This window comes from Ranitomeya variabilis, chromosome 3 (assembly GCF_051348905.1).
Source record: "Ranitomeya variabilis isolate aRanVar5 chromosome 3, aRanVar5.hap1, whole genome shotgun sequence".
Taxonomy (NCBI): Eukaryota; Metazoa; Chordata; class Amphibia; order Anura; family Dendrobatidae; genus Ranitomeya; species Ranitomeya variabilis.
The window spans coordinates 567,628,301-567,641,108 of record NC_135234.1 but is presented as its reverse complement, the minus strand read 5'-3'; the positions used below and the strand labels follow the sequence as shown (position 1 = coordinate 567,641,108).

At 37.2% G+C, this 12,808-nt stretch overlaps 1 long non-coding RNA gene across 1 annotated transcript in view; it reads right to left on the bottom strand.

Moving 5' to 3' along the window:
• LOC143818397 (uncharacterized) overlaps window positions 1-12,041 on the bottom strand; it is a 121,792-nt gene extending 109,751 nt beyond the window's left edge. Inside the window, exons 1-2 of the long non-coding RNA XR_013224514.1 lie at window positions 11,937-12,041; window positions 3,311-3,411 (exon numbers count right to left, since the gene is read on the bottom strand). This is a non-coding gene — a long non-coding RNA (uncharacterized LOC143818397). The remainder of the gene's footprint in view (window positions 1-3,310; window positions 3,412-11,936) is intronic.
• Window positions 12,042-12,808: the final 767 nt, after the last annotated feature.

Genomic DNA, 12,808 nt, shown 5'->3' with positions numbered 1-12,808 from the left:
TTAACTCAGATCTTTGACTAAATCTCTAGAATTACTTCAAAACTCAAACCAGACCCAAAAACTTACTCAGACCCTCAGACCAGATTTCTACAACTAACAAGAAAAAGGAAAATATAAAATTCACCCCCGCTGAGCATTTTTTATATCAAAGTATAATAAAATGAGTATGACACCAATATTACAGGCTGATACCAATTGGCATAAGGTAGTACAAACAGATCAAGGTCAGTGCAAAAAAAGTATCTTTTTTTTTCACTGACTTTGATCTATTTGTAGTACCTTATGCCAATTAGTATCCACCTATAATATTGGTGTCATACTCATTTTATTATTCTTTGATATCCACTTTTATATATTCTGACCTAATCACCACACATGCTTAATATTTTGTACTTACTATTGCACTATTATATACAGTGTGTCCGTAAAGTCATGGTGCACTTTTGACCAGTCACTGGAAAGCAACAAAAAACAATAGAAATGTGACATCTGCTCCAAATAAAAGAAAAACTCCCCCAGTTTCATACCTATTCAGTGCAGTTCGATGTCGGCTCCATTTGTTGCCCTACACACATCCAAACAATAGTGAAGTTCTTGCCACACACGGGTAAGGACGTCTGGTGTAACAGAGTGAATAACGTCTATGATTCTCGGCTCATCGCTAAACACAATCTTTGCATCATTGTCAATCTTATGAAGCATATCAGTAGCAAACGAGTATCGTTTGGGTCTATCCTCCGGTTTGATACCATGCAACAGCCACAATTTGTACTCCGTAAAACAGAAATGTTTCTTTAACACCTTATGACTGTAGTTTTGCTTAGGTGTAATTGTCAAGCACACGCACTCACAGATTTTTTAGGGCTCCTTAGGTAGCTATCCCGTATAGCCACTACAGACTGATCACTGACTGATGACCTACCAGAACGGGGTTTCAGCACCAAACTGCTGGTTTCCTTCAACTGCTTATCCCACCGAGTAATGTTATTCCTATGTGGTGGAGCTTCATTATAAAAGCACCGATATTCACGTAGCACTTTGGTCGCTGATTCGAATTTAGCGAGCCACAGAACACACTGAACTTCCTTCTGTACCATCCACATCTTGACTGGCATGGAAAACCACACATCTGGCATAAGCTTGTGGTTACATGATAAGGGTGAAACTCAGTCAAAGGAGCGCCGAAAGGAAACTCTGACACCAGAATGGGGTTGTCACAACGCGTTTCAACGGCCATTGAAATGCCGTTGAAATGCATTGTGGCTTAACCCCATTCTGGTGTCAGAGTTTCCTTTTGGCACTCCTTTGACTGAGTTTCACCCTTTTCCTGTTTCTGTCCTCCTTCGGAGGTGTTCGGCTGGAGCTGCGGGGGGACTGTGCGCCCTCCCCTCACTAGGGCTGCCTTACAGCGCTCCTAAAGAATCCGCCTGTTACTGACTGTGGTTACATGATGTCACAGACCTGGCAGTGTATTAATCAGAGTTCAGTTTATCAGGGGTTAATCTGACTGGGGGCTCAGCAACAGCTTAAATGAGTTTGTGTTGTTTGATTGGTTCTTGTTATCTCTCCTCATGAACAGGTCTGATATGATTGGGCCAGAGAAAGGGCGCCAAAATGTAAATTATAAATAGATCCTGTGACTGGTCAAAAGTGCACCATGACTTTACGGACACTTTTGGTTCTCGGTATTTTGTATTAGTTGCATATATGTATCATGTGGCTACTCATTGTCATACTCTCCAGCCTTCAATATCCTGTATCTTACTATTCCTTTTAAAATACTACTTTTTTAATTATATTTAATAAAAAAATATTTTTATCAATATATTAATGCCTTACACTTGTTCTTTATAAGTTCACTCATACATAAAGACCAGATTTATGAGGTATACGACTAATAGTTGTCTTGTTAAAAGATTCTCCCACCTGAGCTGTGGATCTCTGCAGTTTCTCCAGAGTGACCAGGGTCCTCTTGGCTGCTTCTCTAGTTAGTCCTCTCCTTGCTTGGGATGTCAGTTTAGGGGTATGGCCATGTCTTGGTAGGTTTATAGTTGTGCCATACTCAATCCAGTTTGGGAAGAAGGATTGAACAGTGCTTCATGTTTATAACCTAACCCTGCTTTATTTTACACCTCCACTTTATCCCTGGCCTTTCTGGGGTGTTCCTTGGTTTTCCTGATGCTATTTGAAGAAAACATTTTCTCAAATAAACCTCTGAAGCCTTCATAGACCAGCAGTCACACTGTGATGGTCTTCAGTAAGGAAGGGGTGTCCTTAAGCTGTCACTGGAACTGGAACCATAACTGTCCCTGTCTCGGAGGGTACTTGTGAGGGTAGAGCGGCCCGAGTCTCCAAACTTACTATGCTCCTGTAAAAATACTGGTCTGTCCCCTCCCTCACCCCATAAGGCATGGGACAGGAATGTAAGGTAAACAAGATACAAGGACAAAACAGGTATAGCAGAAAACCTTTATCATACAAATCACTAAGCAACAATAGGAAGGAGGATAGGGACAGGGAGGAATAAACTAAATGGGAACAAGGACCAGGAGATAAACACACATGTACTACAGCAAACCACAAGACACTGCTACAAAAACTCTACTCCAACCACTTAGCTTTAGCACACATCACAGAAATACAAATCTTTCACCAGCAGGGACAAGAAGGTCTGACCAGTTTTTAAAGGAAGAGTTAATGACCAGATCAGAAGAAGCTGAAATGGAGCTGCTTGTTTCTGATCAGCATAGAAAGTTTTGTTAACCTTTTTAGCAACAGAGGCAGCAAAATCCATTTAATGCAGGAAACAAATCACATCATCTCTGAAGAAGACCTGCGATTCATTAACCGACGTGACCGTCTAACTCCAGGTCTTCCAGGGATAGGTGACACCATTGTGACAACACTGAGAAAACTTACACACAGGTGGAATCAATTAACTAATTATGCGACTTCTGGAGGCAATTGGTCACTCAGGATTTTATTTACAGCTATCAGACTACAGGAGATGGAATACAAATGCACGTCACAATTTTCAGCTTTGTAGTTTTGAAATAATTAGAAAAGAGTATATAATTTCCTTTACCCTTCACAAGCACTTGCTACTTTGTACTGATATATCACATAAAATTCCAATAAAATACATTTAAGCTTGTAGATGTAATGTGAAAAAATGTGGAAAAGTTAATCGGAGATGAATACTGTTTCAAGGCACTTTATGTGCCACTGCACAATATGATCTGACGTTAGCGATCATCAGGACCTTGTGTACCAATTATTGTCAGTACTTCCATTCCTGAAGCAGACCTACCTTTATAGATGTATTTCTGTAGACACTGCTCTCCTAAACTGCATCTGTGACTGCAGGTCTACAGCTTATGGACAGCGTCCTTGGTCACGAACTGCAATGAACTAAGATATCGACATCAAAGTGAATCCATAGAACTCAAGAACAGTCAAACTAAGGACATAATACAATAAATACACAGTAGACTACTGATACAAAAGGAACAAAAATTCAGGTAGAGCAAGGAGTCATAAAGAGGAATGGAATATTCAGCCATATGTTAACCAATATTTTAAATTGCAGCTTAATGAAATAAAGCAGGTACAATACACGTGTTACAGCAGAGAGATGGCTATTCTGAGAAGCACGGGTCATCTGGTAAATGACCAATGTCGCATTATTATGAATGTCACACCTGATTCTCTTGCATTTTCATTCCTTTAACCTTAAAAAATTTGGTACAGGATACTGTAGCTGCATGAAGAGATCATTAAAAAAATAATAATAAATTTATATTGGAAGCTAATAAAGAGTCTTCTAATAAAAAAAATGTGCTCATCACTAATTTTTATCCAACACTTTTGTGAAATTAAATGAAAAAAAATGTTTAAAAATACAGATAATACCAGAAATCTGACTTAAACAATAGGTATTTTTTTAATTATACAAAAGATTATGCATCTCTTTAAATGAATGCAGGAACAGATTTTTAAAAATATATTGCATATTTGTATAACCTATCTGTAAATAAAGAATAAGGCTGGAAATTGTATAGCCTCATATAACGTATCAGTATATAATGAAACTGAAGTACTCTTTTATATGCACATTTAGCTATTTCAAAGTCAAGTCTAGTTCCCTTTACATGGCCAGTCTGATCCTCTGTTCCAGAGAAATCAGCACTTGAATTGATATGTAAATGAAGTTGAAGAACCATTTTCAGATCTGAAGACTCTGTCATTCCAGTTCTATTTTCTGCCCTTCACCACCTCCACCTGCTTGACTGACTACTTATTTCCTTCAAGTCACACAATATAGAGGCTGCCAGTCAAGAAGGAGGAAGCAGCTCTTGGTGGGGAATAGAGCTGGAGTGACAGAGGCTTCAGATCTACAGCCTCAGTTGCAAATCAATTCAAGTTACTAAAATATTATAGCAGTGAAACTTTTTTAGTTAAGTGGCAACATTATAACATTGCAAGCTGGGACACAAAAAACCTCTCATTTGCTTTCCCAAAAATGTATTACATATCACATAGATCTCAATGGCTGCCATGTTAGTTTATTATTTCCTACTGTAAATATTTTTTTAGCTTATAACAAGAAAAGATAAAAATCCACAAGATGTGTGAGCATGACCTCAAAAGTATATACATATAATAAGTTTCCTTTATAAGTATAACCAATATGTAAGATATTTACACCTACCTAATACACCTACCTAATCATTAAAAACAGCTATTAAAAAGTATTTAATAACTAAAAAAGATAGATATTGATAGAGATAGACAGAAAGATACATGATAGATTGATTGATGATAGATAGATAGATAGATAGATAGATAGATAGATAGATAGATAGATAGATACATAGATAGAAAAAGAAAACAAAAAGCAGCACCAAAAGAAAACAAGCCTTGAGAAAGGTCCACATCCTGGACTGAAACGTCGCACATGGGCCAATAAAGCACTTTTATTTTTTTCTATTGGAGTGCTGCCTTCATTTTTTTGAATAGATAGATAGATAGCAGTCACATGCTGCTCTGGACTCCTGAGTGGAGCTGTCCTTCGCTGCCTGGTGCTGAAGTGTTTCTGGAGCCCATAGAGCTGCTGTGCATCATCTCTTCTCCACAAGTAGATAGATAGATAGATAGATAGATAGATAGATAGATAGATAGATAGATAGATAGACAGACAGACAGACAGACAGATAGATAGATAGATAGATAGATAGATTTAATAGATAATAGATAGATAATAAATAGACAGATAGATAGATATTAGATAGACAGATAGATAGATAGATAGATAGATAGATATGGGATAGATAAATAGATATGATAGATAGATAGATAGATAGATAGATAGATAGATAGATAGATAGATAGATATGGGATAGATAAATAGATATAATAGATAGATGATAGATAGATAATAGATAGATGATAGATAGATAATAGATAGATAGATAGATAGATAGATAGATAGATAGATAGATAGATAGATAGATAGATAGATAGATAGATTTGTGGCAGTCACATGCTGCTCTGGACTCCTGAGTGGAGCTGTCCTTCGCTGCCTGGTGCTGAAGTGTTTCTGGAGCCCATAGAGCTGCTGTGCATCATCTCTTCTCCACAAGTGGATAGATAGATAGATAGATAGATAGATAGATAGATAGATAGATAGATAGATAGATATTATATAGACAGACAGATAGATAGATAGATAGATAGATAGATAGATAGATAGATAATAGATAGATAGATAGATAGATAGATAGATAGATAGATAGATTTAATAGATAATAGATAGATAATAAATAGATAGATAGATAAATAGATATTAGATAGACAGATAGATAGATAGATAGATAGATAGATAGATAGATAGATAGATAGATATTAGATATACAGACAGATACATAGATAGATAAATAAATAATAGATAGATAGATAGATAGATAGATAGATAGATAGATAGATATGGGATAGATAGATAGATAATAGATAGATATTAGATAGACAGATAGATAGATAGATAGATAGATAGATAGATAGATAGATAGATAGATAGCTTGAAAGAGGAAGAGGTAATTTATAAATTGACCCATTAATGGGAAATACTATATAAGGACACTGCTTTTTTCTGCTGGCCTCAAAAAAAGCATTACTGGCTCAATGACAGATTCCACAAGAATCAATAGGCAATCAATACTTCTTTTTTTTGGTATCACATGAAGCATGTTTCTATAAAAAGCATGATCCAGTGCTTCAGTAATACAGGCAAGGAGGGCTTGTCTTGTTATCCTAGCTCAATTACCTCTTAAGTGCTTCTAGAAGTTGGAGGATGATTGAGGAACACCAGGCTTTCTGGGCTTTTCTACTTCAGCTTACACCACACCACAGCACTGTTACTAAATACAACATTTCTCACTGTATTCTTGCAGGTCTACCAGAAGACGTCCCTCCTCCAGATACATTTGTGGATCTGAAGAACTTCTCTCCTGAACTGTCTGAGATTGGACGGTGGAATTCATTAGTTATGGACAGATTTGCTAACGACCTTTCATTTTGTGGATCAGTCAGGCTAATATTTTTGGCTGCCATGAATTCACATGCTGCAGCTGAGACTTGTGGTTCCCCAAGATTGGTAAAATCACCTTCTGTGGAATATCATAACCCTGTGGACGTTTCTAGCTATAAATATCGATTATTTTGTATTGAACTGCATTGCATGTGTCTCCAATATAGACCACTATGTCCACAGTGAAACCACTGCAGCGACTTCAGGCATCTTCAGTTCCAAAAGTAAAGTGGAAAGTATCAATGTATTATATATATATATATATATATATATATATATATATATATATATATATATATATACTATGGGGATATAGGACACATGCTGAGCTATGATGACAGCGGAAGTAGCTGGCTTTTACTATGCAGCATATTAATTATTCATTCTACACTATATTACTCGATAGCCAAGGGAAAATATTCTACCCCAAAAAAAAGTAAAAGTTAAAATATAGGTTTAAATTTTATGCAGCTAGTCAATAAAATCACAGATCTGTTGCTATAAATCACGACCAGTTTTTTTCACATTTTTATCAGTAAATATAATTTCAAAGCTAAATGTTTTCGTCCTAAGTGCACCATTAACAATTTCATTATAGGGTATTTAAAATAGACATTTCCATCTAAAATCCAATCAGGAATCAACACTTTACCTGGAGGCATTAAATTATCATCTTGATTTTGCATTTGTAAACTGGCAGGGAAAAGTGTGACTTCTGGATACTAAGAGGTCAAGTGCGACTGCTCAAATATTTTTCTTACAAAATGACGGATTTATTAGACAAATAAGGAGTCCGGCTGAAGCAAAACCCCCAGTGATTGAATTCTGACGTTAAGTCAACAACAACTTCAACTACATCACTGCTCCAAGATTTAGTCATGATGGTAGAGATTACTGAACAAATAAGAGCCCGAAATGAATACAAATTTCCTCTGATCTGCCCCTGGCGCCTTCCTTGTGACATTCTCTCCCATATGCTACCCCTATTCATATCGTATTCTAATTAAGAGATGGCCCTCATTTCTGAAGTAGTCAGACTGCCATTTATAACACACCTAGTTGTAAAAGAGAGAGAGCATGGATAGATGATGGATGGATGGATAGATAGATAGATAGATAGATAGATAGATAGATAGATAGATAGATAGATAGATAGATAGATAGATTAGATAGATAGATAGATAGATAGATAGATAGATAGATAGATAGATAGATAGATAGATAGATATGGGATGGATAAATAGATATAATAAATAGATAGATAGATAGATAGATAGATAGATAGATAGATAGATAGATAATAGATAGATAGATAGATAGATAGATAGATAGATAGATAGATAGATAGATAGATAGATATGGGATGGATAAATAGATATAATAGATAGATAGATAGATAGATAGATAGATAGATAGATAGATAGATAGATAGATAGATAATAGATAGATAGATAGATAGATAGATAGATAGATAGATAGATAGATATGGGATAGATAAATAGATATAATAGATAGATAGATGATAGATAGATAATAGATAGATAGATAGATTAGATAGATAGATAGATAGATAGATAGATAGATAGATAGATAGATAGATAGATAGATAGATAGATATGGGATGGATAAATAGATATAATAAATAGATAGATAGATAGATTAGATAGATAGATAGATAGATAGATAGATAGATAGATAGATAGATAGATATGGGATGGATAAATAGATATAATAAATAGATATATAGATAGATAGATAGATAGATAGATAGATAATAGATAGATAGATAGATAGATAGATAGATAGATAGATAGATAGATAGATATGGGATAGATAAATAGATATAGATGATAGATAGATGATAGATAGATAATAGATAGATGATAGATAGATAGATAGATAATAGATAGATAGATAGCTAATAGATAGATAGATAGATAGATAGATAGATAGATAGATAGATGATAGATAGATAGATAGAAGATAGATAGATAAAAAGATAGATAGATAGATAGATAGATAGATAGATAGATAGACAGATAAATAGATGATAGATAGATAGATAGATAGATAGATAGATAGATTTGTGGCAGTCACATGCTGCTCTGGACTCCTGGGTGGAGCTGTCCTTCGCTGCCTGGTGCTGAAGTGTTTCTGGAGCCCATAGAGCTGCTGTGCATCATCTCTTCTCCACAAGTACATAGCAGATTGCTGATACTATAGGTATTGGTACTATACTTTGTAGTTACATGTTATCTATCACATTTCAGGCCGATGTAAAGGGAAGGGTGAGGAGGAGCACTGTCTGCCTAAGGATGATAACTTTTGGCAGAAGTTGCAGGACACAACTCTGATGTTTTGTTGTATGTGAGAATAATTGAATGCAATGAAATGAAGCACATCTTCCCCACAGGTACCAGTCCATCACCCCTGCTCCTGCCCCTGCTCCTGCCCCTGCCCCTGCCTCTGCTCCTGCTCCTGCCCCTGCCCATGCTCCTGCCCCTGCTCCTGCCCCTGCCCCTGCCCATGCTCCTGCCCCTGCTCCTGCCCCTGCCCTTGCTCCTGCCCCTGCTCTTGCCCCTGCTCCTGCCCCTGCTCCTGCCCCTGCTCTTGCCCCTGCTCCTGCCCCTGCTCAGACCTTGTGGCTGTTGCTGAGGAAGGTTGTAGGAATCAATCTCCAGTCGCCGGGCTCTAAACTGGTTGTCTTTTATGGGACCAGTATGAGACAGGAGCCGGACCTGTCAGGCCTCCACGCATCATCTGCCCTGAAAGCAATTTGATTTTATTTACATCCATATGCTGCTGTAATTACTGTGCTGATGAATAGCCTGCAGGAATGGTGGTACACATCCTTAACCACAAGCGACAGAAGAAAGGATCACATGCGATCTCGCCTTGCGTCTTCCCAAAATCTGACACCTCCCAGAGCCTCCTCTGCAGTAACAAATGGGGAAAACTACACAACATTGGGTGACCTTGTGCTCCACTCATTCATTTTATACTCAGAATAATAAGACTAGAAATGTAATGTACACGTTAGTTCTTATAAGGATGTTACTTATGTAGTACAGATAAATGCAGTCTATTGCTTTCTGTTAGCATCTATTTAAATCAAAGTAGATCCTGGTCTGTTAGTTATTAGTATTAGTAATAGGTAAAGTAATCACTACTTACATCACATCCTGTAGATTGTAAGCTCCTCAGGACAGGGCCCTCTCCTCCTCTATAAAAGGCTGTTAGTTTACTTTGATTTATATATGTTATGTATGTTATATATATGTAATATTTCATTTATTTTTAATTATTATCATTATTATTATTATTATTATTACTATTTACATGGTGTTTTAAACAAATAAATATAATACTAATAATAGCTAATGCACTTCTTAGATCCTCCAGAAGCTTTCTCCTAGATGTTTGGGACTGCTATTAGTACCTTCATCTCCAGCACTCTGACTATTTCTGATGTGGGGTCTCTTGTCAGCTTGTGGTGTAGCACACTAGTGATCATATACAGTATGTATGCCAAGCAGTCACTGTCGCTTTACATCCAATCTTAATAAAAATGCATAATGACTCAATTGTGAATCTTGTCTTATTATAGAAATCTCCATGTGTAAGGCCAGAACCATGCTATGTGTGTTGTGCATTGGAAAGGTAGCAGAATCCAGAATGTGGGGGACTTTTTTGTTTTGATTAATAGATCCATGTGGCTAACGGTCTGACATATGGTGTGCGGAGCAGCTTGAGATGCTACCTAAGGCATCCCCTACGGCCATTAACATATTAGAGGCTTATGTGCAGTCAGACAGTCAGACTTCAGCTAGAGCCCAACGTGGAGAGGAGCCTGCAACCCAGAGCTGTTTGATATAGGCTTTCAATAATGCATCACTCCTCATTTTTAAGGGAGAAGAAGCATGTAGTGCTGGGGAAATGGCGGAGTCCTAGCAAAGTTCAGCGACAAATCTGCCTCACTTCACGGCAAACATGCGATCCGCTGCGTTTTATTTACTCTCTGCGTGCGTCTTGTAGAATCCATTAATAGTAAATAGTAGAACGAAGTCTGTAATTTACTAGTAAAAGAGCAAATTTGGTAATTTGCTAGTAATCATTGTATGGTTTCCACATTGGCATTGTGCTGCAGAGAGTACAGGAGAGTTATCCCAAGGCATAGAAAGAAGCACACTGACAAACGCAGCTCTCTACGTATGTGTGTGCATGTATATCTGTATATATTCATATGTGTATATGTATACATATTATATATAATTATAGATTTGTGTGATAAGTGTATGTCGATGCATATATTCATTTATGTATGTGTGTATACATATTATCTAAACATATATGTACAATATGTGCGGTGTGTGTGTATGTATATATGTATTATTTGTGTATACTCATATAGGTATGTGGTGTATGTATATATAGATAAGCATACTTATTTATGCCTTTATATATTATATATAGTGTGTGTGTTTTAATACACATATTCATATATGTGTATATATATAATATATACATATAACATACACACATATATGTGGTTTGTGTATGAATATATATACTGTATATATATATATATATATATATATATATATATATATATATATATATATATATATACATATATATATATTGATATTGAATATCTTGCCCAATAGGATAAGGAAAAGAGGGCACGATTTCCTCCTATCCTGTAGGATGTTGATGCTAAGGAGCCGTCCTGCAGGAGTTGTGTTTGTTTTCTTGTGGTCACCTCGCCATGATCTAGGCTGGTAGCATTTAACACTATTAAGCAGGTGGGGAGCTGGCCCTGTGATGTGGGTACAATAGTGTTAATAAGGCGCTTTGATGGACGCTTGTTTTCAGAGAGAATGCCTTTAGGCAGATGGGATGAGACACATGAGTGCAAGTGAGATTGCCGTAATCTCTCCAGAACAAGGAGACTGCTTTCTATTCAATCAGGCATTACATCTAATCCAGAAATGTCCTGAGCGTAAATAGAATATTCCGATAAAACACGAGAGCCTACCTATAATAAAGTGCTCTAGATCAGAAATAAGCTTTGGAGATTGCAGCGATCTGGGCGAAATCGTACGAATAAAATAATCAGAGGAGATCGGGAAGAAGAGGAAGGTCAGAGTCAAGTGTGCGAGTTTCCAGTCCGGTCTCCTGCCGCTGCCTAAAATGCGCCTGTAATAAAGTCGCATAGGTGAAGAGAATTAGCATAAATCATTATTAGTTCTTCGGACTGTGTGGCCAGAAAGGGGGCGAGCAGCCACCAAGCCCATCTGCCAGCCGTGCTCCTGCCGCAATAGATTGCAGAGAAAATAAATGTCCTTACCCCATTACAATGTTCCTGTGTCTGTAGCCAAAAGCCAAACAAAAGCAATAAATACCGCGCTTTGCTCCCCACTATTCAGCTGTGACTGCGCTCATCAGCTCTTCCTCTACAGAAAGCTCTATAGCTGCCTGCAAATATTGCATTTTATATCACCAAAGGGCGATTAATATTGCATTAACTGTATTTAACATTTGCCGGAGCCAGTGATCTGCACTGAGCACATCCAGACGGTGTCACCGGGAGCGGCGGGGGCGCAGGGACTCGCACCGGTGTCCTGGGTTCTCAGCTTCCCCTATATATATATATATGTATATATATATATATACACTTATCGTATACAGTGTGATGTGCATGAAGCACAGAAAGCCGCCGTGCTAATGCAGCATCCGCCTGTGTCTGGAGACGGCCAAGTCTCTGCCTTCATTAAATGTTTATTGTCAACACTTCAGTGAAAAGGAAAAGTCTCCTGTAAGTGAATTTCCACTGTTGGAAGCTGTCAACATTTTGTGTTATCCTGATCAATGTGTACAAAAGTTTGTATATATTACTGTATGTCTTGGAGAAGAAAGGAACATTCCGCACTAAGCTCCAAAAGTAAAGTCGGGCCAAAGCCCTGTCTTCTAATCTGCACTTAGAAAACATATAATACATGAATATATGTGGTGAGGAAGATGAGGAAGATGCACATGTATATGCGTGGGACTGATGTGCCTAAGTATGTGTGACTGATGTATGTGGGCAAATGATGAACCTATGTATATATGTGTATGATGTACCTGTGTGTATATATGTGCATCATGTACCTATGTATGACTGATGTATCTATGTGTATGTGTATCATGTACCTTTGCATATGTTTGTGTGACTGATGT